General features: G+C 41.9%; 1 pseudogene; it reads left to right on the top strand.

Annotated features, from left to right (window-relative positions):
* Window positions 1-165: 165 nt before the first annotated feature.
* LOC113937919 lies at window positions 166-1360 on the top strand (annotated as a pseudogene).
* Window positions 1361-17436: the final 16076 nt, after the last annotated feature.

Genomic DNA, 17436 nt, shown 5'->3' with positions numbered 1-17436 from the left:
AAAAGGAATGAGATCTTGAGGAGAGCACCCCTGCGGGCTCCAGAGGTGTGTCAAATCAGATGCCTGCTCCTCAGGTTAGCACCACAAGACCGGCAAATGAGGCTCTTTCACACGGAGTCCCCCACACCTTGACCGCGGCTTTCTTCGGAGTTCCCAGGACGACAGGACTATGAAGACCTAGAAAAGCAGCTGAAAGAAGTCTTTAGGGAATGAAGCAACATCCTCCATCAGCTGACAAAGACATCAAGAGAACTTGGTGGAATTAAAGTCAACTTTCAGTCTTTGAAAAATGATGAGAAATCTTCCAAAACTGATGTTGAGAAGCTTCTGGACATAGGTCAAAGACAAAGAGAACAAATGAAGTCTCTCCAGGAGGTCCTGCAAAATCAACTTAAAGAGACAACTGAGAAAGCAGAAAAACAACAAGCTACTATTAATTTTTTAAAGACTGACATGGAAAGAAAGAGCAAAATGATCCGAGATCTCCAGAATGAGAATAAAAGCTTGAAGAACAAACTCTTGTCAGGAAGCAAGCTGTGTGGCATCCATGCAGAAGAGTCAAAAAAAATCCAAGCCCAGCTGAAGGAGCTTCGTTATGGGAAGAAGGATTTATTATTTAAGGCTCAACAACTTACTGATCTGGAACGAAAATTAGCTGTGGCCAAAAATGAGCTGGAGAAAGCAGCTCTTGACCGGGACTCACAGCTAAAAGCAATGAAAGAGACTGTACATCTCTGCCTGTCAACCGTGTTCCGTAATCAACCTCCCCCTTTAAGTCTAATGAGGCCAAATCCAACTCAGCTGCCAATTCTACCTGGGACACTTGGCCCTGTGATTCCTGATGCAAGTTCAAAATTCCAGCCTCAGCAAACCTATCCTGAAAGAAATGAGAGCTCTCACGTTGAGACAACAAAGGAAGAAAATCCAAACACCACTGAGTGCAATTCTCAAAATGTTTTACAAGATGGCAGGACCTGATCAACAAAGCACAAAAACATTCCCCTAATCAATGCCACTAAAGAGCCAGTGACTGCCCCAAAGAAACTGCAAATGCCTCCTTGTACTGAATGTGAGGTGAAAAAAAAACCCGGAAAAACAATTGACCAACTTTGAAGGGAGGGCAACTAGAGAAGAAAAAATACTGTAAATATCAAGAAACTGTGTTAAAAACATCCACTTATGTTTGTCTTCATACTCTTTTTCAACCACAGGCTTGGTGGAAATACTAAGTTTTTAAAGCATGCAACTTTTTCACAATTTTCTGTAACTTTATATAAAGTAGTCTACAAATTTTCCAAAAGATTCCAGGCCAATTATGATCCTTAAGCAATAACCTAATTAAAATGGATATCCACAGTCATAAATAGTCATTGTCATCAGTAAATTGCCCAGCATACATTGGCCAGTTTTGAACTCAAATGCAGTGAACAACATTTAATTCTTCTGGTTCATTGGGTACCTAGTACTTCTATGATCTAGTTTTGAAATCAACTGGAGGATGATAAAAATTTTGTGGATCCTTGGCATTTTTAGAATCCAAATTTCAACCATATCATAAAGATTCTGTTCCATGTTGCCCAATGGGAGTTCCTTTAAGGTTGGAATCTGTGTCAGTCTGAATATACTATTTAAGGGTGTTTATTGCCATTCTTTTTATTGTTTGGAACCATGTCTAAATAATGTCAAGGCACTTCTGTCTGATTTTTAGTCAGTTAACAGAATTCATTAAACATGTTTGGTATGATGTAGACAAAAAAAAAAAAAAGGAATGAGATCTTGCCATTTAGAACGACGTGGATGGAACTGGAGGGTGTTATGCTGAGTGAAATAAGTCAATCAGAGAAAGACATGGATCATATGACCTCACTGATATGAGGAATTCTTAATCTCAGGAAACAAACTGAGGGTTGCTGGAGTGGTGGGGGGTCGGAGGGATTGGGTGGCTGGGTGATAGACATTGGGGAGGGTATGTGCTATGGTGAGCGCTGTGAATTGTACAAGACTGTTGAATCACAGATCTGTACCTCTGAAACAAATAATGCAATATATGTTAAGAAAAAAACAGAAGAAGAAGATAGCAGGAGGGGAAGAATGAAGGGGAGTAAGTCGGAGGGGGAGATGGACCATGAGAGACGATGGACTCTGAAAAACAAACTGAGGGTTCTAGAGGGGAGGAGGGTGGGGGGATGGGTTAGCCTGGTGATGGGTATTAAAGAGGGCATGGTCTTAGTGGAGCACTGGGTGTTATGCACAAACAATGAATCATGGAACACTACATCAAAAACTAATGATGTAATGTATGGTGATTAACATAACAATAAAAAATTATTAAAAAAATTATGCCTCACCTTCCTGTGTCTAGGCCTTCTTCTCCTTTGTCCCTTTTATTGTCACCATAAAACACATGTTTCAGCCTGGCTTATAGTAGGTGTTCTCGATGATTCTCTTTGTTTTCCCTCATGGTTGCAAAATGGCTGCCACATCTCCAAGCATCCCATTTTTATATAACACCGTCCAAAGGTAGGAAGAAAATGCAGCTTTGTGTGTCTGTGTGTGTCTTTCTGTTTTTGTCAGAGGAAATTGTTCCCTAAGTTCTCCAGCCAACACTTTCTCACTAGGTCTCACTAGGCAGAACTGGGTCACATTATCACCAGTCCTCAACCAATCATTGGCAATGGATTACCATCACTGGTCTAGACCAAGCATGACTCACCTCCTAGGGCTGATACCACCTTCCTTGGCCATATGATTGATCAATATCTAAACAAGACTGAGATTCTACTCACAAGGTAGGAAGGAGGGACAGATGTGGGGAAGGCAGGGAGCAATGTCTCCCACATCACCACGAGCTCTCACGCTGGAGCAGCCTTTGTCAATGGGAAGAACAATGAATCTTGTTTAGTGGAGTTTTAGGCAGTTCATTTTATGTAAAAGATGCTTTTTGAAAACCTGTACATTTTAAAACTCATAAGTTGAAACCAATCCTGACAATGTATGGTAATAGTTTCTGTTTACTAGCTAAAGTTGTTTTAACCCTGCGACAATAGCATAGTTGACAATTCCCTTGGTCTGCCAGAGGTTTCAAATTATGCAGTTCGTGATGGATTTTTAAAACTTGGGCACTCACGTTGTTTCATGCATTGCTTATAAATGGAAGCTTTATTAATATTTTCATTGCTATTTTGAAATAAAATCTTAAAATTTTCATTAATATTTTATGCAAAATTTCTGTTTTGCATAAAATATAAGACTATCTCTAAAATGAGTTGATCAGGCCAGTTGTAAGTGTGCAAGTGGGTGGATTGGGGTGAGGGGCCATCGTGGTTCATTTCCCAAGGCGCTGGGAGGATTATCTGAAATAATAACCAGTGGACCAGCAGCAAGACTCCAGGCAAATTCCTTTACCTCAGTTTAATCAGTTTACCTGATTTGGCCAGCTAGCTTGGTGAAAACGTCCTTCTTGTTCTAAAAGTCTGATTCTATGGATCCCATGAGGAGTCTAAATTTTATAAGCAACTACATTTTACCATGTCCTTGCATGCTTTACATCTGAAAACACACAAAGCATTTACAGGTTCACTACTTTGCAAAGCGATAAGCAAAACAGAGTCTTTGGGAAGGAGACTACGAAGTCACCCAGGAGGCCAGAGCCCAAGAAAGGCCTGATTTCCTCCTCCTCTGACAAGCTGGTATATACTTTACCAGCGGTAATGTTCCTGCCCCATAGGGGTGGGGAATTGGATTCCACTCAAAGCTTTCTTCCACATGGCATTGCAGGCTCGATTGCTCCTTCCACCTGTCCAGAAAACACTAGGTGTGAGACACAGGCAAGCGCTTGCTCTGGCTGGTCAGATAACGTAGCTGTTTTCCTGAATTTGGCCTCTGGCTGCCCCAGTGACTTGAGAAATGTCTGGAGAGACTGGAGGAAAAGGTAGATTGGGCCAGTCACCAGGCTCCACCTGGCCCCAGCCCCCCAGCTCTGCAGGTAGAGAACAGGGGGTCACGTGGTTTGGCTTAGCCTCGACAATGATGCCTCACACAATATTTTAGAAAAAAACTGGAATTAGTTGACATTTAAAAATGGGATGATTCTATGTTATGTATTTATTTTTAAAGATTTTATATATTTATTTGTTGGGGGGGAACACAAGCAGGGGGAGAGGGAGAGGGAGAAGCAGGCTCCCCACTGAGCAGGGAGCCCGAAGTGGGACTCCACCCCAGGACCCTGAGATCATGACCTGAGCCGAAGGCAGACGCTTAACCGACTGAGCCACCCAGGTGCCCCCATGATCATATATTTAAAACTGCACATTTCTGGCTTTTTTTTTTTTAAATGTGGATGATCTCAAAGTATTCAGGGGCCCACATTCCTGTGTGGCAACAACTGTCTTGAGCAGAGTAAATGGTTCCTTGCTTAGCTGGAACATGGGCCGCCCAGGGTCATCAGAGCCCCTTCACTCCCTCTCATCTCCTTGCAGCTGCTTGCATCTGAGATAGCCTGGTGCAGCCACTGGATAGCCAGTTCTTCCTGGAGGGCTCTCCACATTCCTGCAGGCCTGAGCCCTCCCAGGATGCCAGTTAATCTCCCCCAAGAGATGTGCTCTGAAGGGAGGGATGCCACCCCTCCCTCTCCTCCATTACTTGTGCTTACAGGTTTCTCTCTTTCTGCTCTGATGTGGACTGTAAATAATCTTGGGCAGCATTATTAGCCTCCAAGCACTTAGGTCACAGGAGGTGAGAGTCTTCTCTGTCCTGGTGCCCCATATGAGAAGTCTTGTGTCCAGTTTTGGGGGCTGGGGTTTTCAGAGAAGCATCAAACCTGTTAGAGACCTGCCTGCATCTGGAGGGGGACTGTGAGCTAGGTGGGAAGGGCCAGGAAATCACACTACGACAGTAAGGATTGATGGAACTCGGGATGTGTAGCAGACGAAGAGAAGCCCCAAGAGATATGATTCTTTCCTTTAAACATGAAGGGCGGTTATATGAGAAAGGGGTGATACTAGTTATTACTGTTAATAGCACTAATATGACCATTGCTAATAATACTAGTGAGAAATCCTTAGTGCTTATATGTGCCAGGCATTGTTCCAAGTATACATGTTGACTCACTAATTTTGACATAAAAACTAAGAAATGGAAGCCATAGGAAGACAAATTTTGGTTGTTGTCCAAAGTTGGAAGGGATTGCCACAGTAAGTAGTGAGCTCTCCGTCTCTGGAGGAATGCAAGCAGAGACTATAGACTGAAAGTCATCAAAGGGGGTGGTTGTATTAAATGATTCTTAAGGTCTCTTTCACCCCTGACATTCTTTGATTCAAATATTTTAACTTCAGGGACCGACTGGGGAAGCTGGAATGCTGGGTGCAATAGAGAGAGAACCAAGAAATGAATGGGTAAGCTCAGCTCCGTGGCTCTCAGTGTGCAGAAAAGTGCATGTGTTTGAGGTCCGCTCCAGGAGGACAAAGTATACATTTATATAAATACACTGTGAAGTTTGGATATGCAGATCTATGGGAACGGACAGGTAGGCTGAGATAATCAACTGTGAGTGAGACTTCTTGGGACCCTTACATGGCTCACCACCATATGAGAATCAGACAGACCAAAGCTGGCTGGCTCATATGGTTAGAGTGGTGTTTTCCAAATTACTGGTTAGAACCCATTAGTGAATTATACAATCAATTTGGTTGGTTGTAACTAGCATTAAAACACACACACACACACACTCACACACACAATAGAAAAACACCAGCGTTCATCACAAGTAATCAGTACAAACTGTTTCATTAAAGTTTGGTTTTAATGATGTGTGAGAATAAATATCATAGGTGTGTGTGCACTGATTTAAAATTGGTGAAAAAAGTGTGAAAGCTACTGTGTTAGAAACAGAATGGGAACAACCCTGTTCTGTGGGCCAAATCCTATCTCAGATTAATTTTATTGGGTCAGGCTCAGAGCAAGATGGCCACCAAGTGCAGTCCTGATTGGAGCAAGGCGACAGCCAGGTCCAGGACCAGCCTCTGATGGGTTATGTTCCCAATTGAGGAGGCAGTGGCGGAACACACGGCGAAGATCCCCGACTTTCCTCAGGAAGAAGCTGCCAATCTTCTTGAATGAGATTATTTCCCTGAGAGTCTTGCCACTTTGTAGACATATGGTGTCATGATGACAGCCACCATCTTGGTGCTTTCGTATTGACCACACTCCTCACCTTGCCCCAGGATTAAGCCAGAAGCTTCTATGCCCATTGTGCCTACAGAGTCTGCCCCATAACCAGATCTTGTTTCATTGATCCTTCCATCGCAGTCCCTTAATGCCTTTTGCCCAAGAATGCCTAGTGCCTGAGTTATGTCAATGAATTAGCTGCATAATTCATACCCCTCCCTCCAGCTTTCCCAATTACTTGACCTGTTGAATAGGCTTGTTTTTTTTTTTTCTATTATCTACGGACAGAAGGAACTGGCCAAAAAAAAAGAACAATGGTGTGATCTGGGGCAGAGCTGTGCTGAGCTGTTCTCCCTGCAGTAACTGCCTTACCAGGAGTAGCTGCCCCTCAAGGACCCTTCTGGAAGACACCCTGACCATCAGTATGTGTATGGTAGCCGTACCCTGTTGTGGCTCACCTAAGTGCTGGAGTAGGTTGTGTAGGTACTATTTTACAAAAACGAGCTGGGCAATAGCTTTTGTCTTTCACTTTGGAATTTGTTCTGTCAAAAGCCCATTTCTACCCACTCTGATTTGTAGTGAGTTCCCTGAATGGGCATTAAACAGCAGGATGCTGGATAGCTCATGTAGCTTGACCCTAGCATGGGTTTGTCTTATAGTCAAATGCCAATAATAAATCAGCAAATGCTTCAAAAACTCTTACATCTTTCTCTAAGTTTTTGGAATAGGTAATATATGGACACATTACAAAATTCAGAGAACAAAAGGATGGACATCCTTCTCACAGCAAGTGAAACGCCAAGTCTCTCTCCCTCCCCTTCCCCACCCAACCAACCCCTTGACTACTACTACAACCCCTTGATGAGGTACTTTTGTGAACTTCTCCCCTTTTCATCTCGTTGGGTAGACTATGAGTTACTACTGTCCAGAGATGAGGAAATTGAAGTTAAAATGTGTTTCTCATCCAAGGTGGCATGGCCAATGAACAGAAGAACGGAAACTCAGCCTGTATTTTTCTGACCCTAGTCTGATTCTCATTCCATGCTTCCAAATGCTGCCTGAGTAGTTTCTTCAGATGCATGCAAAGTTTGGGGGGAAAATAGCAGTACAAATGCCTCTGCTGTGGCTTTAATTTAGTTAAAGATGCAGACTCACTGTGGAAATTCAGTGAAGTGAGGCCCTTCCATGGCTCTCTGGCCTCACCCACAGTTGAGTGATTATCAGTGTCTCTACTGAGACTTTGACATACATCCTCAAAGTAGAAAATTTAACTTCCTGCACATCAGAAATGAAGTTTACATTGACTGTTTTCCTTGATATCAGCAGTATGGTTTCTGCTGAAAATATTCCACAAGGTTGGACAGGCAGGCTTACCAAGAAGAATCCAAGAGATGACTTTTTACTCCAAAGGATGAGTGCTATTTTCTCTTCTATGCTCAGGCTCTGGAGTACATTGGACTTTCTGTGGAACAGGTTTTCACCTAAAATGGGTATTTGCTGGACTCAACTCCAACTAGTTTTGTCTATGTCCAACACCAAATCCACCAACAAAAACCATGATTTGTTCTCTTTGAGGGTATTCAAAACATGTAACTCAGATTTTAAAAGCAATTCAAAGCAAAACAGTGTCCAAACATATTTTGAGTTGTGGCAATATTCTTTGGCACAGTTCCCCAGAACTAACTGAAAGAATGGCAAATACCCATTTGGACTCAGAATTTCTGGTCTATTAGAATGAAGGTTCATTACTTGGTAGTCATTTCTTATAAATAATAGCACTCAGTTCTATGATAATTCATTTTTGAAACAGGTATAAAACCCACATTTATCATTTAGAAAGATTTTGGTTCTAAACCACACAAAATCCAGTACAAATTGGTTTAAGAAATAAAGGAAGGGCGCCTGGGTGGCTCAGCTGGTTAAGCATCTGCCTCTAGATTTCGGCTCAGGTCATGATCTCAGGCTTGTGAGACCAAGAGATCAAGGCCGGTTTTGGGCTCTGTGCTGGGCATGGAGCCTGCTTAAGATTCTCTCCCTCCCTCTTCCTCTGCTTATCCCCCTACTCCCAAACACCCCTCCCCCGTGCACACACTCTCTCTCAAAAAAGAAAAGAAATAAAAGAGATTTCTTTTTGGCCTGCTGCCTCTTTTGAGTGCCCCCTAGGCTAGGTCCCCTCATGGTCTCCTCCTCACCCTCATCACATCCAACATGCAACAGCATCTCTACATGCTTCCAACTGCTATGGATGAGCTGCTCATAATTCTATCTAAGGACAACTCTCTACTTGTGCACAGGACCCTATTTCCTCTCTCTCTCCACACTCCAGTTATTCTCTCTCAACCATGACCTATTTTAGCATACCAACATGGTATGATTTTTCCCGATGTCAAAAATTAAAGGGCACCTGGGTGGCTCAGTCGGTTGGGCGTCTGACTTCAGCCCAGGTCATGATCTCAGGGTGCTGGGATCAAGCCCCATGTCAGGCTCCCTGCTCAGTGGGGAAACTGCTTGTCCCTCTTCCTCTGCCTCTGCCCCTCCCCCTGCTTGTACTCTCTCTGTCTCACTCTCAAATAAATAAAATCTTAAAAAAAAATTAAAACAAAACTTCTCTAGACTTCATATCCCCCTCCAGCTTCAATCCCATTTTTCTTCTCTCTTTGATGGTAAAATTCCTTGAAAGAATTCTCCATGCTCCTGGACTCCAACTCTTCACTTCATTTCAGTGAGTTCTCACTCTACCACTTGAACAAAACAACTATTCTCAGGCTTTCTGTGACCTTCATATTGCTAAATCCAGTAGTCAGTTTTCAATCTTTATCTTAACCTATTAGCAGCTTTAATACAGTTGACTACTTTGTCGTTTTTTGAAATACTTTCTTTAGTTGGACTTCAAGACAACACTCTCTTGGGGGTTTTGCCCCTCACAGTCCACTCTTTCTTGATCTGCTTTGCTAATTCTTCCTCATCATGCACCCTGCAATGCACCTGGGTTTGGTTCTGGGCTTGTTTCTCTTCTACATGTATACTCATATCTTGATTGGCTTTATCTTCTACATGTATACTCATATCTTGATTGGCTTTATCAAGCCAAGATGGTGACTATACACCATCTATATCCTTCCAAGTGTTAAATTATTTCTCCCTGGAACTCCAGGTGCATATCCAACTGGCTAGTGAATATTTCCACTTGGATGTCTAATGGACATCTCAAACTTGATGTGTCCAAAACAAAAATACTGACAGTTCTGGTTCCAGGGTAGCTCAGTAAGCTCCTAGTAGACAAACTCCTGCAAATAACAATGACGAACTCTGAACAAAACACACAAACACAAAAGCAACTACCTGAAGGTTCTGGAGAGTGAACAGAAACATGGAGTTTCTGGAGAGGAGTCAACACTTGGAAAAATGAATGCATGGGATGACTTTCTATTTTTTTTTTTTTTTATGGCTTTTAACCTAAAGGCAGGCCACAGTAGATTCACAGGACAGATAAAGTGAAAGGTAAAATGAAAAGGCCAGTACTTCTGGCCTGAAGAATCAAAGGATGGAGTTTGAGGCAACTTCAGCCTTTGGAAAGTGAGGGGAGGAACCCAGGAAAAGAGAGCCAGAAAGGAAGAACCACACATTCTGTATTATAAACTCTGTGCAAATCTCTGGCCAATTTCTGAACCATGCATGCATGAGTTAGGCTTAAGTGGCCCAGATAAAAATAAAAGTACTGAACTGAGATCTGAGCTGTGGCCCAAGAGACAATTTACAGTTTGAGCCAATCAAGTTAGTTGCCAACTCAAACAATCCAAAAGTCAGCATTTGGGGGGAAACTATATAAGAAAATTCAGAGTCTCTACTTCACCATCACAATGTCAAGAATACCCCCGAACTACTCAAACATATGAAGAAAATGGAATTTGTGACCCATTCTCAAGAAAAAAGACAATCAAGAGAGACTGACCCTGAGATGACCCAGATGTTAGAATTAGCAGATCATAATTTTAAAGTAGCTGTTATAACTATGCTTCATGAGGTAAGGGATTACCTGTTTATAACAAATGAAATGACAGAGAACTTCAGTAGAGAAATAAACTCTATTTTAAAAAATTACATGAAAATTATAGAACTGAAAAAAACAATATTTGAAATAAAAAATTCAATGGATAGGCTTAACAATAGAATGAAGACACCAGAGAAAAAAATCAAAGACCTTTAAGTGAGATCAGAAGGAAGCATCCAGTCTGAAGAAGAAGGAGAAAAAAAAGCTTGGGACAAAATAAGGAACAGAGACTCAGAAGCCTAAGAAACAATTCCAAAATGTCTAACACATGTAACTGACTCCTCTCTGGAAGGGGAGAGGCTACCAAACAGAAAAAAAATTTTGAAGAAATAATAGCTCAAATTTGGTGAAAGACGTGCATGCATTTATAGATTCAAGAAGATCAGTATATCCCAAGTAGGATAAATACAAAGAAAACTTTCCTTAGACACACTAGTCAAATTGCTGTAAACTAAAGATAAACCGAAAATCTTGAAGGTAGCCAGCAAAAAATTACATTTCTTGTGGGGGCAGGGGGAGCAACTCAAATAACCCTGACTTCTCATCAAACAATAGAGACCAATATCTGGTAAAGGAGTGATATTCAAACTATACAAGGAACTCCTACAACTCAAGAGCAGAAAAACAACCCAAATAAAAATATGGGCAAAGGACCTAAATAGACATTTTTCCGAAAAAGACATACAAATAGCCATCAGGTACATGAAAAGGTATTCAACATAACTGATCATCAAGGAAATGCAAATCAAGACCACAATGAGATATCACCTCATACGTGTTAGAGTGGCTACTATCTAAAGACAAGAGAAAAATGCTAGTGAGGATGTGGAGTAAAGGGAACGCTCACACACTGTTGGTGGAAATGTAAACTGGTACAAACACTATGGAAAACAGTATGAAGCATCCTCGAGAAATTAAAACTAGAACTACCGTATGATCTGTCAATCCCACTTCTGGGTGTATATCCAAAGGAAGTGAAACCATTATCTCAAAGAGATATCTGGACTCCCATGTTCATTGTAGCACTATTCACGATAACCAAGGCATGGAAAAAAACCTACGTGTCTGACAACAGGTGAATCAAGAAAATGTGATATATTTGTACAATGAGATACCATTCAGTCTTAAAAAGGAAATCCTCTCACTTGCAACAACATGGATGAAACTGGAGGGCATTATGCTGAGTGAAGTAAACCAGACAGAGAAAGACAAATACTGCATGGTATCACTTATATGTGGAATCTTAAAAAAAAAAAAAAAAAATCAAACTCAGAGAAACAGAGGAGAAAAGCGGTTGCTAGGGGACTGGAGGGTAGGGGAAATAGGTTGGTAAAAGACTACAAACTTCAGCCATGAGATTAAGGTCTGAGGACCTAATGTAGAGCATGGTGACTATAGTGGATAATACTATATTGTATAATTGAATTTTTCTAAGATGGTAGAATTGAAATGTTCTCATCACCACACTCCCCAAAAGGTAAATAGGTGAGGTGATGGATGTGTTAATTAACTCCATAGGGGAATCCTTTCAGAATGTATACGGATATCAAATCAACATGTTGTACACTGTAAATATCTCACAATTTTGTCAATTATATCTCAATAAAGCTGAAAAAAGGAAAAGTAACAATTGAGGCCAGAAACTGTGGACCCCCATCTCTAAAAGAACTGAAAGTAAAAACTTTCAAACCAGAATTCTATATCCAGCAAAAATATCCTTCAAAAAATGAAGGTAAAAGAAAGATATTTCCAGATAAAGTGAGAAACTAAAAAAAGTCACCATTAGCAAATATTCACACAAGAGATGCTAAAGAAAGTTCTCAGGCTGAAGGCAAATAATATAAGAGGGAAATTTGGGTCATTAGAAACAAATGAAGAGCATAGGAAATGGTAAACAACTAGGTGAATACAAAACCAAATTTCTCATCCCCACTCTGCCCCACCCAAGCCTGCTTTTCCAGTAGATTTGCTTATTGCAGTGAAAGAAACTCCATTTTCACACTTTCTCAGGCAAAAAAAACAACAACAAAGAAACAAGAACAACAACAAAAAACCCAAAAACAAAAACACCTTGGCATTAGCTCTTTCTCTCACACTCCAGCAAGTACTCTTGGCTCTACTTTCAAAATCAATATGTATTCAGAGTCTGACCACTCTTTCTACCTCTATTTGCTTTCCTGGTCCAAGCCACTATCTCTCACCTGGATTACTGCAATAGGCTGCCAATCAATCCTCCCTATTTTAACCCTTTCTACTGTCCGGTCAATGGCATACCACACAGCAGCCAAGGGACCCTCTACAACCTATGTCAGTTCTCTCACTCTGCTGGTCAACACTCTCCATTGGCTTCCCACCTCACCCAGAGTCCTTGTCACAGTCTACAAAGGTACTGTGTGGTGTGACCCCTGCTACTTCTCCGCCCTTCCTCCTCCCTCTTCTGCTCACTCTGATCTGGCCACCTTGGCTTCCTTGCTGTTCCCCAAACACATCAGCATGTTCCTGCCGCAGGGCCTTACCTCTCACCTCATTTATCTGATATCCACAGGGCTCACTCACTCTGTCTACATGATGCCTTATCTGTGAGGTCTTTCCTAACCATCCTAAACAAACTAACAACACAATACACATTCTCTTCCTCCCTCATCTTATGTTAGTCTTCTTCATAACACTTATTGCCTTCATATTTAAATGTTTGTTGAATGAATGAATGACACAAATACCTATAATACAAGGCTGAAACCTCAGATAAAGGGCTATGGGAGCTCAAAGAAGGAAACCAGTATGTACTGAGCATCACACATTTCTAAGCACTGTTGGCTATGTTTTATCATTTAACTCTCACGACCATCCTCTTAAATAATTTGCTGCCATTAATTTACAGATAGATGTTGAGGCTCAGAGAGGTTAAGTGATTGCCAAGGTTACACGCATAGTAAATGGTGGCAGAATTCAAACCTAGGTCTTTACAATTTCATTTATATATTCTTTTCATCACACAGCTCCCCAAACTCCACCTGGCTCAGGTGAAGGAAGAGGGAGGGAGAATCTGGAAAGGCTTTCTGGAGGAGGTAGCACCTTGGTTCCTGTAAAATAATAAAAAAATGTGTATATTAGTCTCTACCCTTGGTTCCTGGGACAGAACTCCTAAAACCCTTATAATTTCCTAAGTGATAAGAGCGTTAGGAGCATCTTTTGTTCTAATATTGGGTCTTTGACCCCAGTTCCTTACACAAGGTTCCTAAATCCCTTGGAATTTCCTGGGTGACAGCAGTGTCTTTTGTTCTATTGAGGTGAGACTCTTGGTGGGCTCCTGGATGGGGTCTAGTCACTAGAAAGACCAAACCATTATGGAGAACCTTGGAATTTTCAACCCTACACCCCATTCTCCAGAGAGGGGAGAGGGGCTGGAAATGACGTTAATAATTGATCACACCTACGTGATGAAGCCTCCATAAAATCTCACTAGTATGGGGTTCAGAGAGCTTCCAGGTTGGTGAACACAGGGAGGTGCTGGGAGAGTGGAGTGCTCAGAGAGGGCATGGAAGCTCCTTGCCCTTTCCCACGTGTTTTGCCCTATGCATCTCTCCCATCTGGTTGCTCATCTGTATCCTTTATCATATCCTTTTACAATAAACCAGCAAACAGTAAGTAAACTGTTTTCCTGAGCTCTGTGGTCTGCTCTGGCAAATTAATCAAACCTGAAGAGGGAGTTGTGGGAACCTCCAAATTGTAGCCGATCAGTTAGAAGCATGGATGACAACCTGGATTTTCGAGTGGCATCTGAAGTGAGAAGTGAGAGGGTGGGGGCAATCTCGTAGGACTGAGGCCTTAACCTATGGGACCTGATGCTACCTCCAGGTAGACAATGTCAGAATTGAGTTAAATTCTAGGACACCCAGGTGGTGTCCTAGAATTGCTCTGTGGGGGGCAAAACCCACACATCTGGTGTCAGAAGTATTCCAAGTGTGATAGTGGCATGAGTACAGGAGACACACAGAATTTTTCCTAACATAGTTCCAAGAGATAAGATATGGGCAGGGGGTTAGCACACAATTACAAGGGGCTGGATGTGATATGAAGTTGCTAAAAGGAAAGGGACATTCTAAGACATATTATGTAAGAGGTGAAGTGATACCAAGAGTAACCTTTTCTGTTTCACAATTCTGCCTGAACTTCCCAACAATTAGAGTTGTCCCCAACTGGAGCCCATGACCTGGACAATAAGGATTGTGAAACTGAGTCAAGGGAATCTCATTTAAAATGGCGTTGGAAGGCCACAAGGGGGAGCTCTCAGGCTGTACTACTCATACCCCTTTGCAGCCCCAACAGGAAGAGATGTACCTTAAATTCCAAACCAAAAGAAGCCTATTTTACCACCCTAGCAAGAGGAAGGAAGATTTTCTTCTCAACGGGCAACAACCCAGCCAATGAGAGACTCACAACTCAGCCAATGAAAAGACACTACATTTCAAACTCCCAGTTTACTCCAATGCACTTTTCATTTATAACAAGCCCGTTCCAATTTCCCCCTTTTACTCCATAAAAGAGGGTTCCTCTCCTTTGCCCTCCCACTTGCTTAGGGCTTTTGCTGTAGCTTGCCTGTCCCAAATTGCAATTCCTCTTCAATTCCTGAGTAAACTCATTTTGCTGGGAAGAAAACCTGACTGCTGTAAGGTCAACAGGATGATAACCTAATGACCCTTTATCAGCGTGGAGGGCTTCACTGATCTTGTGACAGTCTTTAACTAGGATAGGGCAAGTGTTATTTTCCCCATTTGTATATGAGGAAGCGAAGGCTCAGTTATTAGACACCAGCACAGTCTTTCCACTTGACGGTCAGCACTCTTTCAAGGTAGTGAGATGTCCAGGCTTGAAGTGTGTGATGGGAAACACAGGACGCTGTGTCAGATTGGGGTGTGTGTGGGGGGTGGGGGTGTGAACAACCATGAAAGAACAAGATGAACTCTGTGGACTTTATGATCCTGGTTCAATCAGTTTTACAAAAAAGTTTTTTTATGATAAAATATATATAGACGGTCCCAGACTTATGATAGTTTGATTTATGATTTTCCTACTTTATGATGGTATGAAAGTGATACACAGTCAGTAGAAAGTGTACTTCAAATTGTGACTATTGCTGTTTCCTCAGGTCAGTGATATGCTGATACCCTCTTGTGACAGAGAGCACTAACAGCGAGCTGTAACTCCCAGCCAGCCACACGATCATGAGGGTAAACGATCAACACACCTACCACCCTCTCTAACCATACAAGTGTTCTGTTTTTTTTTTTTTTTACTTTCAGCACAGCATTCAATAAATTACATAAGATATTCGAGACTTTATTATGAAATAGGCTTTGCGTCCAGTGATTTGCCCAAATGTAGGCTGATGTTCAGTGTTCGGAACACATTTAAGTTCAGCTACACTAAGCTATGATGTTCAGCATTTTCTATTCAGGATATTTTCTTTGTTTCCCCCAAGATTTATTTATTCATTTGAGAGAGCGAGAGAGTGAGAGCGCATGAGTGAGGGGAGGGGCGGAGAAAGAGAATCTCAAGCAGACTCCATGCTGAGTGCAGAGCCTGACACGGGGCCCAGTCTCACAACCTGGAGACCAGGACCTGAGCCAAAACCAAGAGTTGCTCAACCAACTGAGCCACCCAGGCGCCCCTTGACTTCGGGTATTCTCAGTTTATGATGAGTTTATCAGGACATAATCCCATCATAAATGGAGGAAGATCTGTATAACGTGATATTTAACATTTTAATCATTTTTAAATGTACAGTTCGGTGGCATTAAGTGCATTCACAATGTTGTGCAACCATCACAAACAGACTACTGTCTATTTTTCAGAACTTGTCATCCCAAACTGAAACTCTGTGCCCATTAAACAATAACTCTCCATCCCCACCCCTGGCCCCTGAAAACCACCGTTCTACTTTCTGTCTCCTTCAATTTAACTACTCCAGATGCCTCATATGAATGGAATTGTACAATATTTGTCCTTTTGTGTCTGGATTATTTCACTTGGCAAAATGTTTTCAAGGTTCATTCATACTGTAAAGTTGAACAGAATTTTACCTCTTTCTAAGGCTGAATAATATTCATTGTATATATATATATATAACATGATATTGTAATATATATTATATATTGTAATATATACACATTGTAATATAGTAATGTAGATACACTGTAATATGTATTATAATATATTATACATTGTAATATATGTTACATATATTACATATATAATATATATATATATACATATATTACACTTTGTGTATCTATTCATTGTTGCCACGGTTCAATCTTGCTAACAAAAGACACCAGTCTCCTTCATCGGAAATATTTTTCCTTTTAGGCTGCCAGCCCCAAGATCAAAATATACCAGCATCCTTTCTCCTCACCCAGGGAGGCTCCCCCTGTACAAACAGGGCTGTCTGCCCGGAGAACTACCTACTTGGGATCAGATCCCATTGTGAGGACCAAACTTCCTAGAAGTTTCTGGTCTTCTAGAAGACAGTACTGTGTGAGGGCCAGGCACTAGAGCTTCTCTTCCCTTAAGGAACAGAAATGGCAAAAATGTTCCAGGTCCTCTTCGTTCCCCAAACTCAGAAGTGTAGCTCAGCTGTTGCAGTTGCCTGGGCAGGGGAGTGAGAGACAGGTGGCCCGGGGGGAGCAGCCACAGTCTCTCCCTTGTTTCACTCACACAATCGCCCAAGAATCCCTGTCGTGCGTAGCCATCGGCTGTTAAAAGCCAAAACAGGGTGGTGTGGCCACCTGTTGGGCACGGGGGGGTGGTGCAGCCCTGGGGGGAAGGAAAGGACTTGCAGGCTGAGATTGCTTCAAGGAGAAGCTAGATAAAAGCCCAAATAAAAAACCAAACCAAACCAAAAGCAGCCCCTACATCCGGACGATGGAATTTTATATTCAGCGCTTCAAAGAAATGAGTGATGGAGCTGTAAAAAGACATGGAGGAAACTTAAATGCAAATTAGCCAGTGAAAGCAGTCAATCTGAAGAGGCCCCATACTGTATGATTCCAAGGATAGGACATTCTGGAAAAAGATCAGTTGTTGCCAGGGATCGGAGTGGGGGGGCAGGGAGAGAGAGAAGGATGCAAAGGTTGAGCACAGGGCATTTTCAGAGCAATGAGACTACTCTGTATGATACTATAACAGTGGATACATGTTGTCATACATCTGTCAGAACC

This window comes from Zalophus californianus, chromosome 8 (assembly GCF_009762305.2).
Source record: "Zalophus californianus isolate mZalCal1 chromosome 8, mZalCal1.pri.v2, whole genome shotgun sequence".
Classification (NCBI taxonomy): Eukaryota; Metazoa; Chordata; class Mammalia; order Carnivora; family Otariidae; genus Zalophus; species Zalophus californianus.
The sequence above is the reverse complement of the archived record's forward strand: the minus strand, read 5'-3'. Positions and strand labels throughout refer to the sequence as shown.